Consider the following 15,309-nt stretch of genomic DNA (forward strand, 5'->3'; position numbering starts at 1 on the left):
ACAGCTAAGATAATGTTCTGCATGGATACACTGGGTGCTCCCCAAACATCACGGCATTTATGCAATATGTCGTTTCACTGGTGAGGAAAGAGAAATTTCAGGGTGGGATCAGGGCAGCATGAGGCTTGGAAGTGCTACGACATTATTTCACAAACTGTATATCTCCATCCAAATATATTTCATACTGTAGACACTATCAATTTCACCCCACTGTTTCTTTAGCGTCTGCTAAAATGTATTTGCTTTTATCCCTATGACGACATTAGCACGAGGAACTGAAGTGTTCCCATTCTGCTACGTAGCAAAGCTTCATTCCCCTGGCACCTACACCTGCCACTGTTGCTTTCTGAACCTTCAATACCCGACAAACGATGTAACTGAAGGCTTCATCTCCGTTATCCCCACCACCAAGGTGTGGTATGACGAAGGCAAATACAACTCTGCTTCTCCTCCTCCCTTGTATTTCTTCTCAGAGGTATCCCTTCCAGTACCTCATTCGCTTACCTGTGCAATACTTATGGAGCACCAATTGTGTACAAGAAATTTATATTCTTCACTACGATTCAATTCTCTGACAGGGCCTTTTTGGTGTGTGCTGGTGTTGGTGGTGGCTGGGAGATTCTAAGAGGTAGTCAAGAATGTCTACCAAACTCTTGGGAGTTTGGGATTGACATGTACACACTGCTACATTTAAAACAGATAACCAACAAGGACCTACTGTATAGCACTGGGAACTTTGCTCAATACTCTGTAATAACCTAAATGGGAAAAGAATTTGAAAAAGAAAAGATACATGTACCTGTATAACTGAATCACTTTGCTGTACACCTGAAGCTAACATAGCATTGTTAATCAACTATACTCCATTATACAATTTTTTTAAAAAAAAGTATGTCATAGAGATATCCACTTCTAGCCAAGATGAATAACAGTGACCAGACTTAGCCTCCTGCCTGAAACAACTAAAAAAAAGACAAAATATATTTTAAAAAGAGGTTTTCAAGAAATTGGACACCAGAAAATTAAAGGCAACCGTCACTGAGAGACAAGAAAGAAATGAGGTGAGCCTAACAATTGTCCCAGTTTCCTATTTGTGGAGAGTTCCCAGGTTGTAGCGCAGAAGAGGAGACCCCAGGTAGAACCCTGAGGTGCGCCTGAGTTGAGGAAACGAAGCTGGAAGTCCACATAGGCCAAGGCAGCTAGAATTCACAAAGAAGGGTAACCAGAGAGGAGACAGCTGCAGACAGAGCTCTGAAGATCTACAGTGGATCGCCCTGGAGTATAAAAGAATTATACCCCATAATGGAATTCTGCCCAGAAATGACACAGGTGACGAGATTAGTAATAGACCAGAACATTGAAGCAGTTATGACAACTGTATTTCCTATGTTCACTATGACGAAAGATTGAACATGTTAAGCAGAAACATGAAAATATATAAAAAATGCAAATCAAACTTCTGGACGTGAAAACTATAATCCCTGAGATGAAAAATGCACCATGTGGGGATGATAATAGATCAGATGCTGTAGATGAAAACAGTAGTGAATTTTCAGACAAAGAACTGGAAACTATCCAAAAAGAAACACAGAAAGAAAAAAGACTGGAAAAAAAGGAGCAGATGTTCCATGAGTTGTGGAACGTCTTCAGGTGGCTTAATATACATGTAATTGGTATCCATGAAAGAGACGGGGCAGATAAAATACTTAAGGGTATAATGATCAAATTTTTTCCTAATTAGATGAAAACTATAAACCCACAAGTCTTAGAATCTCAACAAACCCCAAGCACAATACCCATGAAGAAAACTACACCAAGGAACATCACAATTGGGATGCTTAAAACCAGTCATAAAAAGAAAAAAATTTAAAGCAGCCAGAGGAAAAAAAGACACGTTATGTAAAGAAGAGCAAAGATAAGGAGGATAACAGACTTCTCACTGGAAATAAGACATGTGAGAAGACAGTGGAGCTGCCAAGTTTAAGGTACTGGAAGAATGAAACTGTCAACCTACAATTTTATATCCTGTAAAAATGTACTTCAAAAATGAAGGCAAATATTTTTTAAATGCAAAAGCTGAAATAATATTTTAGAAACTATGTGGATAATATAAAAACTTTTTTCTTATTATACAATGCTCCCTAAGAGATCATTTGCATTTAAAATAAAAATAAGAAAAATGTATTGAACAGATTTTAAACATCATTAGTAGTTCAGGAAATGCAAATTAAAACCACAATGAAATACCATTACACACCTATTATAATCTCTAAAATTAAAAATATTGATGGTAAGCTGCTGTAGAAAAAAATTAAATTTTAAAAAATACTAATGGTGTAGAGCAACTGTAACTCTTATGCACTGCTGGCAGGAACATAAAATGGTACAACCACTTTGAAGAACAGTTTAGCCATTCCTTAAGAAGTTAAACATACACCTACCAGCCATTTCATTTCTAGGTATTACTTAAGATATATGAAAGCCTAAGTCCACAGAAGTACTTGTACACAAATGTTCACTGCAGCTTTATTTGTAATTGTCAGTAACTGGAAACAGTTCAAATGTCTAACGACAAATGAATGGATAAACAAGTTGGTATATCCATATGATGGAATTCTACTCAGCAGTACAAGAAATGAACTACTGATACATGCAACAACATGGATGAATATCAAAATAATTATGTTGAGAAAAAGAAGTCAGACAAAAAATAGTACATATATGTAAACTGCTAGAAAATACAAACTAATCCATATTGGTAGAAAGCAGATAAATGGTTGTTTGGAGACTGAATGGGGTGGGAAGGGGATTCCACAGGTATTACATATGCTAAATTGCACTACTTTAAAGTTAAACTATATGCTTTATATATATGAAGCTTATTGTGCCAATTATACTTCTATAAAGCTGTTTGTGAAATATAAAAGAATGGCATTTAAGACATGGAAACAACCCAAGTGCCCATCATCAGACGACTGGTTTAAGAAGATGTGAGATATATATATATATGATGAAATATTACTTAGCCATAAAAAAGAATGAAATATTGCCATATGCAGCCACATGGATTGACCTAGAGGTTATCATACTAAGTAAAGTAAGTCAGACAGGGAAAGACAAATATCATATGATATCACTTATATGTGAAATCTAAAATATGACACAAATGAACTTATTTACAAAACAGAAACAGACACACAGACATAGAAAACAAATTTATGGCTATCAAAAGGGAAAGGGAGGGGTGGAGGGATAAATTAGGAGTATGAAATTAACAGATACAAACTACTATACATAAAATAGATAAGCAACAAGGATTTACTGTATAGTACAGGGAATTACGTTCAGTATTTTGTAATAACCTATAATGGAAAATCATCTGAAAAAAATATACATGTATAACTGAATCACTTTGTTGTACACCTGAAACTAACACAATACTGTAAATCAACTATACTTCAATTAAATATATACAATTAAATATATAAAATATATATTTAATGCCATTCTCTTATACATACACGTATATACATACATACATATATATACATATAAAAGAATGGCACCAAATAAATTTATTGGCAGGGATTTTTTCTTTTTGGTCCATCTTAGCTGTGGTTTTCCAACCATAGATGAATGGCTGACACTTACTATATACTTATTAAATATTTTTTGAATCCAAAATACTAGAACTGGCATGTGGTTACAGTTGTCACATATATCTGTGCCATGTTGCTTTTCCACAGATGCCCATTCTATTAAGATATGCCCTTGCTGTAAATTTTTCCTAGCCAAGCTAGTGGCATTCTATCATTTAAAAAAGCTTTAAGCTTAGCAGTACTTTTTTGATTCTTTTCACTTGGTTACTGGGGATTCTTAAATACTGGATTTTTAAAATATCACATGGACTCTTATTTGCTTCAAACTTGGAAACAACGCTTAGGGCTGGCAGAGATAGCTAGCTGTCCACCAAATATTTATGATTCCCTTCCATAATGTAGAGCAATTGTTGGGAAGGGGCTGCCCTGTCAAAGAGTACATTTCTCAGCCTCAGACCCCAGTAAATAATTTGTGTGGCCTGGTGTAAAATAAAAATGCTGACCCCACTTTTAAAAAATTATCAATAATTTCAAGATAATGATAACAGAGCATTAAACCCAGCACGGCACCCTTCTAGGCATGAGGCCCTGTGCTGCACAGGTCATTAGCCTGTGAAGCTATACCTGCTCAGCCCCCATTGCATCTGGAGAAGGGGATAAAGAAGGGTGTGATTAGTTCTTGTCAACGGAACGTGAGCAGAAGTGGTAGATATCACTTCAAGCCAAGATCGTTAAGAAACATGTGTGTCTTCTCCATCCTCTCTCTTCCACCAGCTGAATATCACTGGTCAGAGTGAGCTCGGATGCCTGGGTTGTGCATGTCAGAGCCTCCATGGTCCCAGATCTCAGAATAACTGTGTTCCACGGATCCTGCTTTCCCCACCCTCCACTTCAGCTGGTACCAAACACAAAGTTTGGATGTTACTTAAGTAAAAAATAAATGTTTGATATCATAAGCCCCTAAGACTTGGGAGTTTCCTGTTATGGCAGCCAGCAATACCTTAACTAATATAAGAGTTGAGGAGATAAAACTCTGAGCTGAAATCCCTTAAGACAGGCAGAGGAGTCCACTGTTCTGCTCATACTAAGTCTCAACCTCCAATTCTTCTCTCTGTTCTATGCCTGCTTTGAACATATGTTAGGTTCTTAAAGCACATTCATCCATTCATTATTTCAACAGATAGTTTTGAAGCACCTCCCATGTGCCAGCTACTGGGTACTAGGGATTCAGCAATGCACAAGACAGATGAAGTCCCTACCCTCATGAAATGTACATTCAAGTGAAAGACGCTGTTGAATAAGTGAATGAAAGAAGAGATGAATATATCAGAAGAAAAATAAACAGCACCCAGGTCAGAGTGGATGGTTTTACTTCCCAGAAACTGTCGTGATACATAAGAATCACCATAACATCAGTTAAGACCATCTTACACCACCGTAGGAGCTTAGCAGTACTTTTTTGATTCATAACCCCCTATGGGTAGCAAATGCCCCAATATATGAATGAGTTCTAAACCATCATCCAGGAAACCTGCAACCACCCATGATAGGAGAGAAGTAGGAGAAAGTGGGGAGAATTATTGATTCTCTTCCTAATCCAAAGTTAAAAGCTTAGAGAAATACCAACTAAGAAATAGCCATTTTTGCCCATAAACCAGATTCCATTCTGCCTGGCAGTACCATTACCTTTGGAAGATAAGCACATACTCTCTTAGCATAAAAAATACATAGTATTTTGGATCTTGTTGTAAAAATCTTACAGAAATAGCTACAACACAACTGTATAATAATGAACTTACAGCAGTATGACAACCATATATGGTACAGCAGGCTTTCAAATTCAACATCTGAAGCAATAATTTTTAATTACTGTAATTTTTTTTACATCTAAGCAATTTTAACAGCAAAATATTTTTTAATTAGTCACATGCAGAAACTATACAAATTAGCTTAAGCCCCCATTTCCCCAAACTCAAGAGATTTCTGAAGGCCTTGCCCAAACTCAGACATGGCCTTTGATGTAAGTCCAGCCTTTTACTTTCCCTTTTCTCACACTGAAAAATCAGTCCCTTCAACCCCAGCAGAAATAAACTACTCTCGAATGTTAATTATCTACTCTGTCTTTTTACTTCTTTAAGCACAGGCATATACAAAATATGCAGCTCAGTGATCTGTCTCAATGGGAACATACCCACATAAGCACTTCCCAAGTTAAGGAGTAGAATAGTCCTAGACCTCAATCCACTTCTGTCCCTTCCCAATCATAATCCTTTCAGTCCTTCCCAGAGGCAACCTACATCCTGATGTCTAACACCATAAATTGGTTTTGTCTATTTTTGAAATTTATATAAATGGAATCATACCATATGTATTTTTTGCTCTCCTGACTTCTTATTTTGAAAACTTTTTAAGCCTAGAGACAAGTTATGACTGTATTTTTAAAAATCCATATATCATTAACCTAGATTTACTAGCTGTAAATATTTGACCACACTTGCTCAATCTACCTCTCTCTCTTTTGATAGATGCAGGATTGGTAGATAGATGATAGACAGATAAATGAATTATTAAGAAGTAAATTACAAATTATGGACATGACACCTCATTTTTAAATACTTCACCATGCATGTCCTAAGAATAAAGCCATTCAATTACATAACCATAATATAATCACACTTAAGAAAATTAACAATTCCATAATATCTAATATCCAGCCCATATTTACTTTTCCTCAATTATGCAAAAAATGACTTTTATAAATTCATTTTCTATGCAGTAGTCAATCAATTCTCTCTTATTACATTTGGTTGTTAACTGTCTCTTTAGTCTCTTTTAATCCAGTACCTAAGCCCACTCTTTTGCCCTCCATGACCTTTCCTTTTAAGACAGTCTAGACAAATTTGCTTTTAAAGCAACACACACTCTGAATTTGTCTGTTTCTCTATGGTGTCCCTTAACTTGTGCCTCCATCCCCTGTATTTCCTCTACTCTACAGATTAGGTCTAGCGGCTTCATGAATTTGGGTGAAATATTTTTGGCAAGAATACTTTATAGAAGTCTAGCCTATGTTTACATCTCTCCAATACACTTTCATATTCACTCTTCTCATATAAATTCCTTCCCAATCCTCTGTGGCTCCTTCCAAGAAGAGTAGCAATTAAGCCAGGAACCCTACAGTAAAACTGAAGAGGTTCGCAGAAAGTATGGAAGAAAATCTTGTCAATATATGTATAGCATTTAACTTAGAGGGCTGCAGCATCTTTTTTTTTTTTCATTGAGGTTTTAGTTCCCCGACTCTCATAATGGAAAAACGGAGTCTTAAATTTCATGTAAGAAGGACAGCTTTCTCTGTTTTCTTACTATTTTAGAGAGAGGTAGCCAAGTCTGATTTTGCAGTTACCATTTATTAAAGACAAATATTTAACAGTGCATTTCATGTCTATCAGCATCAAAAAAGGCAGAAAAAGAGAAGTGAAATAAAATTAGAGAATTAAGAGGTGAACAAAAATAGTATAGAGAAGTGACTTTCAAGCTTTTTAGACCATGACTTACAACCAAGTATACATGAGAATATATAAAATGAAAAAAAAGTCATAAAACCATACATAAAACCCTCATACGTGTGAAGAAACCCTGACACTTTATATCCTAGTCTCTCATTAATTTTTTAAAAAGAAAAGAATCTGTGTTTTATCCCTAAAATTTTTATAACCCCCCAATGGTGCATGCCCAGGAGTTGGGGGAAGAATGCATTAGGCTAGCTAGTCGAAGTGGTTAGCAAAGAAATGAGGAGGAATTGGAGTACGAGTAATAGTCCACCTCAGTAGAGCATTATATTTTAATTATTCAAATCAATGTTTTCCTTCAGTTTAGCATCTTATAAAAAGCAACTAGAGTCAAAAGACTTGAGTTTGAATTCTCGCCTAATTATTTTCAGCTACCTTGAGCGTGTCCCTTGGACTTTGGGGGATTGGAGTCCTCTGCTGTGAAATGGACATGATATCAACAAGTAAAAGTTAAAGGAGAAAGGGATGTGAAAGAACTTGGCACAAAGCAACAAGTGAAAGCTGTGTTATGGTTCTAGGAAGTTAGCTCTAAAGCCATAGTACTACAACCAGCCTTTCCTTGAAGAAATCAGAGCACGTAAATCATGTGAGCTTTCAGAATTATTTTCAAGTGTGCCCCTTTGCCCTGATAAACCATCACTTCTGGTGTTTCAGACTATTTGGAGAAGAGTAAGTTAGACGGTGAAAAGCACTGGGCAAAAAAGGTCTCCGTATATAACTAAATCCTCCCTGACTGACAAGATTTTTGGATCAAGAAATGATGGAAATTGGCACAAATGACCAGCTCAAATGATGTGAATTTCCTGCGATGAAAACAGTAATTGAAAACCAGTAAAATGGTTTAAGTTTGTGCTGGTTTATTCCTCTAAGCGGATGTGTCTCGCTTATCATTTGTTTTAATTATTCCTGATGTGTTGCCTATCACATCACAAGCTCCTTCAAAGGGAAAGGAATAAGCAGTTGTCATAACAACAAAGCTCTTCATTACCCTGGGAACCTTGGACAGCTTTATTTAAAATGAAGGAGAAAAAAGAAGCCTAACCAATTAGCTTTATCAGTCTGATTCATGTTCTTAAACTGATAACAGTGTTTCCTGAAGAACTTACAATTTGATGGGGAATGTGTCATGAATATTTATGGTAACATAAAACTCAGAAAAAAATTGGCTAGCTAATTATCACTTGGAAGGTGCTTCTGGTCAAATTTCTGCCCAGTGATCCATTTGATTTTTTTTTAAATGACTTTTATTAAACAAATCGAAGAATTAGTGGGACTTTTGCCAACATATATCCACTGGTTCAAGAACAGCAATGAGACCTATTTAGGTTTAAACTTTAAAGCCCAGGCTTCACCCTCAGCTAATGTGATTTGTGTTAAGTTTGCATTGCTACACCAGAAAATGTTCTCACCTGCCTTCCACCCTTCCTTCTCTGTGCCAGAGATACAGAGGAATTCCCCAGAGAGTTTTAATTCCGCCCTTCTCCGCAAAATTAAAAAAGCAGATGTTTTCTTCTGGCTTCAGCAGATAAGACTGAGAAGTAATTATTGTTCTGGTCCCAAATCCCACAGGTGTTTTCATTCCTACCCTGTGACCACAGGAAAAATAAACAGTAAACCTAAGAAGGTCTAGGTGGGGCACTCTTCAAGTTCAGACTTGAAGCCAAATGTCTGACTATCTCGTGCAAGTGAAAAACTATGCAGAAGTAGGCAAACTTTGTCTGCAAAGAACTAGACATTAAATATTTTTTGCTTTATGGGACCTAAGGTTTCTGCTGTCACTACTCAACGTCGCCATGCTTGAGTGAAGCAGTCTTAGACAATAAGTAAACCAGTGGGTTTGGCCTGATTTGGTCCTGCCATTGTTTGTTGACTCAAAAGGGTTCCCAAGAAATTAGATATCAACCACCAAAGGAACAGTGCGTAAGTTCTTCAAATAAACAGCGGTGAACACTTGGAAAGCATGTTCACAAAGTTGTTTTCACATACATTATTTCATTTAATCCTGAAATGAGGATTACTCTAAGAGGCAGGCATATCATTTTTTTATCTTACACATGAGAAAACTAGTCCTGGCGTGCTCAGGTAACCTCCTTGCTTTTCAAACAGCTGGTCTCTTTTAATGATCTTTCTACCACACACCCAACTGTCCTGTAAACAGTGTACTTCATATAGATCAAACAGAAAGAAGTAGGAATGATAACAATTTCTAATTCTTATCATTATTCTATGGATAAATGTACTTAGCGCTCAAGTGAGTGAAAAAAAAAAAATCCATCAACACTCCTCAAGCTCTGCTGAGTCCCCCCAGTACTAACTCAAGCATTAGGCCAAGCTGTGAGTGACCAGAAAGCCAGAAAATTCTGTGTTCTGGGTCCCAGGATCAGAATTTAACCACATAGGCCTGGTTTGCTCTAAACTACCTACCTTCACAAACTGAAACCAAGAAGGACTTCATCGATTGTTTGGGGTCAAAAAAGGAAATCTACCAGAAAGAGCCCACACTGAGTCAAATGCAGGAGCATTTATTCATCAGGATTGGGACATTACCTTAAACTCCACATAGAGGAGAGATTCTTTTTTACCAAAGGTTGTGCAGGCAACTATTACTTAATTGTGACAATGATACAGAGTCAGGATATTGCATTAGGAAACACAGATGCACCATCTGTTAAAGAAAAATGATTTAACTGATTTTTTTCCTAGACTTTAGCCTTGTAAATGTTAACTGTACATGGTTCAGCTCAAAAAAGAGTATCCATGAAAAACACTGCCCACAGTGCACCTGTAAGTCATATCTTCCATATCCAATTCATTTCAGTTCTACAAGCACTTACTGAAGGTCTAAGTGTCAGGCATTAGCAAAATAATCTCTGCCTTCAAGGACTTCATACTGTTAGCAGGAAGAATAAAACACATATATAAATGAATAAGACACAAGGAACACTTTGGTGTAGGAAAGGGTTTACTATTACATGGATCCAGAGGATAAAAAAGAGATCTGGAGAAAAAGAAGGAATATTTCATAAAGAAGAGGATCAGGGGAAGTTTCAGAGTGAATTGGAGGGAAAAAAGGGAAGACGGCTGTCCATGAACTGGTGTGAACAAAGACACAAGGGCAGAAAATTGAATTGGAGGTTGGGAGTTAGTTGGTTTAGAGTTTGCCATAGCGGTTAAAACCAAAAGTTCAAGGACCAAGATGCCACTGGCTGAAGGCTTTCCCCGCCCACCCTGGCTCTGCTCTCTCTTTCGGGACCTGGCCAAGGACAGGGCGCCGTCATGGAGTTGACATCCCCATAACAAGGACGGAAAGGTTTGACACGAGGAGCCTGATAAAAGAAATGTTCGCATACTGAGATATAGGGAAGTCATTCTGGCTCATACATGCGTTAACTTGAATTTTGTGCTAACTAAGATAGCCTGTTGGTGGCCTATCAAACACACATTATACCTCTGCTTTAATTATTAAAGAAAAAGGGCACATTGACCAGAAGTAAAGAATGTCCATGTTAAAAGTAAAGATTAAATGCCCTCTTCCTGGGACACCAATGCTGGTCCTCCTTTGACGATAAGACTCCCTTCCCAGATGCCACAGCCATGCTGACTCACTGTGTATGTTGTTTTGTGTTGCTTTTTTTTTTTTGAAAACTTGAAGAAATGTAACCCTGACTTGTTTGTTTAATAAATTTATTTATTTATTTTTGGCTGCATTGGGTCTTCATTGCAGTGCACAGGCTTCTCATTGCGGTGGCTTTTCTTGTTGCGGAGCACAGGCTCTAGAGCGCAGGCTCAGTAGTTGTGGCGCACAGGCTTAGTTGCTCCCTGGCATGTGGGATCTTCCCGGATCAGGGCTCAAACCCGTGTCCCCTGCATTGGTAGGCGGATTCTTAACCACTACACCACCAGGGAAGTCCTAACCCTCACTTGTTTAATGTTCTTTGTTCTGACAAGATATAAAACCGTGCTGAAAACCCTGCTTCTCCAGAGCGGTTTCTCAGACTAATCTGGGAAGGGGGCTTCCAGGATAGTCCTCAGTTTGGCTCATATAAAACTCTTTTCTATTCTTATTATTGATTGTTTATTGATTATTTTTGTTGACAAGCCCAAGAGCCAGGACATCTCCTTAAGGCTGTTGGCCAATCTGTACAGGCTTCTGGACAAACTGACTCCACCTTCAACCAGGTTGGCCTGAAGAGGCTGTTTGTGTGTCGCACCCACCAGCCGCCTCTGTCCCTTTACCGGATGATCCGGAAGATGAAGTGTCCTGGCCAGGACACTGCGGGCAGGCGGCCGCACCAGAGCCACATCCCCAAGGCCAGGGGCAAGATCCTCCCCCTTGACCAGCTGGCCCTGGATGCCCCCCTCCCAAGGGCTGTGGCCCTGTCCTCCTCTCCAGTCCTTGAAACGGCCGACAGGTGTCCAGGCATCTCGGTAAGGCCCCAGGAACCCCACACGGCCACATATGCTCCAAGGGCCCAAAGGCCAACAGGCCAGCCGTGGCTACAAAAACTAACTCCAGATCCTGCATTGTTATGAAGAAGATTTCAGATGCTGAAAAAAGAAAAAAAAAAAAAATGATGAAAGCCCAAGGACCATATTTAGCCTGGAAACTGTTGATTCTCTTTTGGAGTTTACATAGTATTTTTTTTTTAAAAATCAATTCCCACTTTCAAAAGTTGGAAATTTCACATAAGAGTTAGACTTCAGGCTCCTCTTAAAGAACTGGAAGAGCTAGCAACCAGGAATTGTGCAGAGGCTCACCCTCAGACAGGTGTGTCCTTTCCCATGTGTCTGGTCCCCTCCAGATCCACTGTATCTACTTATGTTACCTACACGGCCTGCGTAGACATCTGAAGGGCAACAACTAGTCAAGAAGAAACATATGAGATATTTTCTAAGAACTTGAAAGAATTTCTTTCTGATTAGGAAGGTGCTTAAAATTATTCTGTTCACTTCACAAAGAAGTAACCAACTATTAAGTTATAAGTCATGAATTAATGAAACAGGAAAAATAGGTTGAGTCATCTATACTGTGGAGCAGCCTGGAATAGATAACTGAGTTGCCTATAAGCTGAAAATTGTTCATTTGATTCAATAAACAATGGTCAGCAGTGGGAGGTTTTTGTACAGATGGAGCTAATTTTGACTTTTTCAAAAGATGTTAATTCTAAAATAAATTTTTTCATGTTTAAGCTTTGTTTCAGCGGCTAAACAGGTTATTTTGTGACTGTGTTGAAAATAAATATACTGTGAGGTACACTTATGTTTTGATTTATAATTTGCTTGACCTCATCTTGAATCATTTGTGCTATAACTTTTTTTCAGTGCTCTACATGAATTTCAAAACACTTCCCCTAAAATCAAGCATATGTGGAATCACAATCATTAACATACTTTAGTTTTACAAGTTGTGTGTTTGCCCATAACTTTCCTTTTCTTTATACCACTTATAGGCAATTATTTCCAAACAGAAAACAATTCATGCCGAATATATTCTAAAGTGCATTTATAAGTAAAAGGCAATCATTTCTGAGATATATGTTTTCTAAAATTCTTTGCATTTGCTGTTGACTTTTTTTGCAGTTCACTATAAAATGCCAGTTGACTACATAAGGAATTTAAAGTGATTTCTTTTGTAACATTTATATATGCAGAGTCAGCCTTTTGAGTAAACAGTATCTCCAACAAGGACTATTTTTATCCTATATTTAAAACATTCGTGTTTTCCTTATATACTGGTATAATAATTTCAGTAATTTATGGCTTACAATAGAGTTATCTTTTTTTAAGTGAACCAGATAATTTTAACACCTTCCTGTTGATCATTAAATTAGCTCAAGCTCTCTCATCTTTCCTAAGAAACTATGTCACTGAATGCGCACGTCTCACCCTTCAGCCTCGTTTGCTTGTTTTTCATTTCTTTCTGCATTCTATTACCTCTCCTCTCCCACTTGGGTTATTGGCAAAGGCTAAGTCTAGCAACAACTACTAGTTATCCATCAGCTAAGGTTATTTTTCATTTCTGTTGCCTCTAGAACCATTTGTTTTTAGAACTGTAGTCTCTTTAGCTCATTACAACTGAGTTTGAATTTGACACTTGTATGTGAATTGCACGTATTCTTATTTCCCGGATAGGGCCTGCCTGATGACAAATTTTAAAATAATCTCATTTTCAAGGCAAGGGATCTTAAGCCAACAAAAGCTTATCCTTGACAAGAGAACAGAGAGAGAAGACTATAATTGTTTTGATAATCATTGGGTTTCTGTATGAGATGCTCACATGTGTGCACAGATTTAGGTGGTGACTGTACCAGGCACACCTCATAAATCAATCTGGCAGGTCCTCATAACCACTTGTGCTTTTCACATCGGAATTTCGTACGTTTTTCAACGTCTTCCTTGTGCTGAAATCCCGAGATCATGTGTATTATTCCAAAAGTGTTTCACCAAGGAGATGTCAACAGACTTGCCTGTTTCCCTTGACGCATAATGTGATTTCTTTGTTTAGTCTAAAGTCATGTTCTTTCTTTTCTGCACCCCCTCGCATTCCATGTTCATATGAATTTGTCACCAGTTATAACCCCAGTCCATTTAGCATTACCAAGTTTTTCCTCCTACTTGAATATCTGTGTTTCATTGCACATTTTCCAAATACAATAGCTCCATTTATCAAAACATCACTACTTGGAATAATTCTCTGTATATCATTAGTGGGCAAATTTTCTGTTCATATTTTATGCTCATCCACACTCTAGTAGGAATTTGGGGGTGATTTCGAGGAGCCCCTCTAACAAATAATTGCATCAAATTCCAAAAATATAACTGCTACTGAATTTCCTTTATGTGGACGTCTGGATCTCTAACTTCTTCCAGCTTAAGGTTTTAAGTTCATCTAGCATCACTGGAATTAGATGATTTCTACATCTTCATGATCTATAGAGTAAAGCCATCTCTGTGTTCAAGAAGGAATCCGAGACTCTAAATTACTTACAACAGAGATTGACGGTGCGATATGCTAGGTTTGTAAGGACTATCACTGATCACATATTATAAACAGCTTTGGTACATATCTTACAATAATGTCTTGCGTTGCCATTCAAGTCTTATATTTAACTTTTTATGTCTTGTCTCCTCAAATAGATTCTAAATGCTTGAGAACCTGGTGTGTGTGTGTGTGTACATGTGAGTGTGCTTCTTGGGATTTTCCACAGCTTCTAGCAACATACAGTGTACATAACAGAGGCTTAGAAATACATGAAGAAAGAAGGAAGGGGGGAAAGGGGATGGAAAGAGGCGATGGGAATCAGAGCCCTTGAATAATACAAGGATGGGAAAAGCAGGGGGTCCAGGGATTACTGATCATATTACCAAGTCACCTGTCACTAAAATTTCAATAGGGAAGAGAAGAGGTAGATTGCGAGAGGTAGACCAATCATATACTGCTTATGCTCTTTGGAAGAAAAAAATCAGTGATACTGTAGAGAAAAGGAAAATTCGCAGCTTTGAAAGAGGCTGGACCAAACATGAAATATAAAGGGTGGCTGGATAGCAATAGCTGGATATTCAGCACATTCTCGACAGTCACTCAAGTACACAGCAGGGACTCAGCACACGTTTAGGATCCATTAACAGTAACATCTCACCATTTCTGTGAACTTAGCCGTATGCCAGTCACGGTGCAAAGGGTTTTATGTGAATTATCTATCGTGAAAAACTCATGAAATTTATATAAACAGGTAATCAATTCATTTTATATAAACACTTATTTAATGTATGTGACTCCCCTTATCGGATTCTTGCTACAGCTCTATACTGTAAACACCCTTCTAATCTCCATGTGTACGTTTATGCAGATGAGGAAACTGAAGTTACAAATGAGGAGTGACTGACCCAAGCTTTTACAACTCGCAAGTAAGTGGCTGGGCAGAGTTCAAACCCAGGTGCTCTAACTGCAGAGCCTGAAATCAGGCATGACACCTGATCTCCCGGGAGTCTGTCACTTAAGTAACGTGCTTTATCAAAACAGAACGATGCACTGCTGTTTGCACGTTCTTAGCCATGCTAGGCACCGTAATACTAACTAATAGTTGGGTCCTACATATGACTGTACCCGAAAGGTAGCCTCGGGACTTCATTAAGAGATTTCT

The 15,309-nt window shown here is 37.9% G+C and overlaps 1 pseudogene; it reads left to right on the forward strand.

Moving 5' to 3' along the window:
- The first annotated feature begins 253 nt into the window (after window positions 1-253).
- Window positions 254-11,675, forward strand: LOC115844378 (large ribosomal subunit protein eL18-like; annotated as a pseudogene).
- Window positions 11,676-15,309: the final 3,634 nt, after the last annotated feature.

Source organism: Globicephala melas, chromosome 10 (assembly GCF_963455315.2).
Source record: "Globicephala melas chromosome 10, mGloMel1.2, whole genome shotgun sequence".
Classification (NCBI taxonomy): domain Eukaryota; kingdom Metazoa; phylum Chordata; class Mammalia; order Artiodactyla; family Delphinidae; genus Globicephala; species Globicephala melas.